Raw genomic sequence first — 5,000 nt, forward strand, 5'->3', positions numbered from 1 at the left:
GGATGTAGCTCAGTGGTAGAGCGCATGCTTGAGGCATGTATGAGGTCCTGGGTCCAATCCCCAGCATCTCCAAGCAATGTGTTACTATCCACCAACCTTGTTAACTGTTTCTTAGACCTCTGGCTCTCATGTCAATATATTCTATTAATGACATTTATAACCTGCACATTTTGATTGAAAGGCACATGTAAATACAAAGCAGAAAACTTTTGTCAACAGTCAGGGGATGTAGCTCAGTGGTAGAGCGCATGCTTTGCATGTATGAGGTCCTGGGTTCAATCCCCAGCATCTCCAAGCAATGTGGTGCAATCCACTAACCTTATTAACTGTTTCTTAGACCTCTGTCCCTCATGTCAATATATTCCAGTAATTATCACCTGCACATTTTGATTGAAAGGGACATGCAAATACACATTTAATAAGCCATCAGGGAATGTAGCTCAGTGGTAGAGCGCATGCTTTGCATGTATGAGGTCCTGGGTTCAATCCCCAGCATCTCCAAGTAGTTTGGGGCTTTCAAGTAAAGACTTTTCACCATTTTCTAAAATGTATGTGCATCTATTCCAATGTCACCCTTTATCACCAAAATAGCTCAAATAGAAGGCAAATGTATCTACACAAGATGAAGAAATAAAGACCATGTTAGGGGATGTAGCTCAGTGGTAGAGCGCATGTTTTGCATGTTGAGGTCCTGGCTTCAATCCCCAGCATCTCCAAGCAGTTTGGGGCTTTCAAGTAAAGACTTTTCACTTTTTCTAAAATGTCTGAAATGTATGTGCATCTATTCCAATGTCACCCTTTATAACCAATGTAGCTCAAATAGAAGGCACATGTATCTACACAAGATTAAAAAGCCATGTCTATATTAGGGGATGTAGCTCAGTGGTAGAGCGCATGCTTTGATATTTGCATGTATGAGGTCCTGGGTTCAATCCCCAGCATCTCCAAGCAATGTGTTACTATCCACCAACCTTGTTAACTGTTTCTTAGACCTCTGGCTCTCATGTCAATATATTACATTAATGACATTTATAACCTGCACATTTTGATTGAAAGGCACATGTAAATACAAAGCAGAAAACTTTTGTCAACAGTCAGGGGATGTAGCTCAGTGGTAGAGCGCATGCTTCGCATGTATGAGGTCCTGGGTTCAATCCCCAGCATCTCCAAGCAATGTGGTACAATCCACCAACCTTATTAACTGTTTCTTAGACAGTTGGACAACGCATGTTTTGAATGTATGAGGTCCTGGCTTCAATCCCCAGCATCTCCAAGCAGTTTGGGGCTTTCAAGTAAAGACTTTTCACTTTTTCTAAAATGTCTGAAATGTATGTGCATCTATTCCAATGTCACCCTTTATAACCAATGTAGCTCAAATAGAAGGCACATGTATCTACACAAGATTAAAAAGCCATGTCTATATTAGGGGATGTAGCTCAGTGGTAGAGCGCATGCTTGAGGCATGTATGAGGTCCTGGGTCCAATCCCCAGCATCTCCAAGCAATGTGTTACTATCCACCAACCTTGTTAACTGTTTCTTAGACCTCTGGCTCTCATGTCAATATATTCTATTAATGACATTTATAACCTGCACATTTTGATTGAAAGGCACATGTAAATACAAAGCAGAAAACTTTTGTCAACAGTCAGGGGATGTAGCTCAGTGGTAGAGCGCATGCTTTGCATGTATGAGGTACTGGGTTCAATCCCCAGCATCTCCAAGCAATGTGGTGCAATCCACTAACCTTATTAACTGTTTCTTAGACCTCTGTCCCTCATGTCAATATATTCCAGTAATTATCACCTGCACATTTTGATTGAAAGGGACATGCAAATACACATTTAACAAGCCATCAGGGTATGTAGCTCAGTGGTAGAGCGCATGCTTTGCATGTATGAGGTCCTGGGTTCAATCCCCAGCATCTCCAAGTAGTTTGGGGCTTTCAAGTAAAGACTTTTCACCATTTTCTAAAATGGAAGTGCATCTATTCCAATGTCACCCTTTATCACCAAAATAGCTCAAATAGAAGGCAAATGTATATACACAAGATGAAGAAATAAAGACCATGTTAGGGGATGTAGCTCAGTGGTAGAGCGCATGTTTTGCATGTTGAGGTCCTGGCTTCAATCCCCAGCATCTCCAAGCAGTTTGGGGCTTTCAAGTAAAGACTTTTCACTTTTTCTAAAATGTCTGAAATGTATGTGCATCTATTCCAATGTCACCCTTTATAACCAATGTAGCTCAAATAGAAGGCACATGTATCTACACAAGATTAAAAAGCCATGTCTATATTAGGGGATGTAGCTCAGTTGTAGAGCGCATGCTTTGCATGTATGAGGTCCTGGGTTCAATCCCCAGCATCTCCAAGCAATGTGGTGCAATCCACTAACCTTATTAACTGTTTCTTAGACCTCTGTCCCTCATGTCAATATATTCCAGTAATTATCACCTGCACATTTTGATTGAAAGGGACATGCAAATACACATTTAATAAGCCATCAGGGAATGTAGCTCAGTGGTAGAGCGCATGCTTTGCATGTATGAGGTCCTGGGTTCAATCCCCAGCATCTCCAAGTAGTTTGGGGCTTTCAAGTAAAGACTTTTCACCATTTTCTAAAATGTATGTGCATCTATTCCAATGTCACCCTTTATCACCAAAATAGCTCAAATAGAAGGCAAATGTATCTACACAAGATGAAGAAATAAAGACCATGTTAGGGGATGTAGCTCAGTGGTAGAGCGCATGTTTTGCATGTTGAGGTCCTGGCTTCAATCCCCAGCATCTCCAAGCAGTTTGGGGCTTTCAAGTAAAGACTTTTCACTTTTTCTAAAATGTCTGAAATGTATGTGCATCTATTCCAATGTCACCCTTTATAACCAATGTAGCTCAAATAGAAGGCACATGTATCTACACAAGATTAAAAAGCCATGTCTATATTAGGGGATGTAGCTCAGTGGTAGAGCGCATGCTTTGATATTTGCATGTATGAGGTCCTGGGTTCAATCCCCAGCATCTCCAAGCAATGTGTTACTATCCACCAACCTTGTTAACTGTTTCTTAGACCTCTGGCTCTCATGTCAATATATTACATTAATGACATTTATAACCTGCACATTTTGATTGAAAGGCACATGTAAATACAAAGCAGAAAACTTTTGTCAACAGTCAGGGGATGTAGCTCAGTGGTAGAGCGCATGCTTCGCATGTATGAGGTCCTGGGTTCAATCCCCAGCATCTCCAAGCAATGTGGTACAATCCACCAACCTTATTAACTGTTTCTTAGACAGTTGGACAACGCATGTTTTGAATGTATGAGGTCCTGGCTTCAATCCCCAGCATCTCCAAGCAGTTTGGGGCTTTCAAGTAAAGACTTTTCACTTTTTCTAAAATGTCTGAAATGTATGTGCATCTATTCCAATGTCACCCTTTATAACCAATGTAGCTCAAATAGAAGGCACATGTATCTACACAAGATTAAAAAGCCATGTCTATATTAGGGGATGTAGCTCAGTGGTAGAGCGCATGCTTGAGGCATGTATGAGGTCCTGGGTCCAATCCCCAGCATCTCCAAGCAATGTGTTACTATCCACCAACCTTGTTAACTGTTTCTTAGACCTCTGGCTCTCATGTCAATATATTCTATTAATGACATTTATAACCTGCACATTTTGATTGAAAGGCACATGTAAATACAAAGCAGAAAACTTTTGTCAACAGTCAGGGGATGTAGCTCAGTGGTAGAGCGCATGCTTTGCATGTATGAGGTACTGGGTTCAATCCCCAGCATCTCCAAGCAATGTGGTGCAATCCACTAACCTTATTAACTGTTTCTTAGACCTCTGTCCCTCATGTCAATATATTCCAGTAATTATCACCTGCACATTTTGATTGAAAGGGACATGCAAATACACATTTAACAAGCCATCAGGGTATGTAGCTCAGTGGTAGAGCGCATGCTTTGCATGTATGAGGTCCTGGGTTCAATCCCCAGCATCTCCAAGTAGTTTGGGGCTTTCAAGTAAAGACTTTTCACCATTTTCTAAAATGGAAGTGCATCTATTCCAATGTCACCCTTTATCACCAAAATAGCTCAAATAGAAGGCAAATGTATATACACAAGATGAAGAAATAAAGACCATGTTAGGGGATGTAGCTCAGTGGTAGAGCGCATGTTTTGCATGTTGAGGTCCTGGCTTCAATCCCCAGCATCTCCAAGCAGTTTGGGGCTTTCAAGTAAAGACTTTTCACTTTTTCTAAAATGTCTGAAATGTATGTGCATCTATTCCAATGTCACCCTTTATAACCAATGTAGCTCAAATAGAAGGCACATGTATCTACACAAGATTAAAAAGCCATGTCTATATTAGGGGATGTAGCTCAGTTGTAGAGCGCATGCTTTGCATGTATGAGGTCCTGGATTCAATCCCCAGCATCTCCAAGCAATGTGGTGCAATCCACCAACCTTCTTAACTGTTTCTTAGACCTCTGTCCCTCATGTCAATATATTCCAGTAATTATCACGTGCACATTTTGATTGAAAGGCAGATGCAAATATACATTTAATAAGCCATCAGGGGATGTAGCTCAGTGGTAGAGCGCATGCTTTGCATGTATGAGGTCCTGGGTTCAATCCCCAGCATCTCCAAGCAATGTGTTACTATCCACCAACCTTGTTAACTGTTTCTTAGACCTCTGGCTCTCATGTCAATATATTCCATTAATGACATTTATAACCTGAACATTTTGATTGAAAGGCACATGTAAATACAAAGCAGAAAACTTTTGTCAACAGTCAGGGGATGTAGCTCAGTGGTAGAGCGCATGCTTTGCATGTATGAGGTCCTGGGTTCAATCCCCAGCATCTCCAAGCAATGTGGTACAATCCACCAACCTTATTAACTGTTTCTTAGACAGTTGGACAACGCATGTTTTGAATGTATGAGGTCCTGGCTTCAATCCCCAGCATCTCCACGCAGTTTGTGGCTTTCAAGTAAAGAC

Source organism: Gobio gobio (genome assembly GCF_949357685.1).
Source record: "Gobio gobio genome assembly, chromosome: 5".
NCBI classification, from domain to species: domain Eukaryota; kingdom Metazoa; phylum Chordata; class Actinopteri; order Cypriniformes; family Gobionidae; genus Gobio; species Gobio gobio.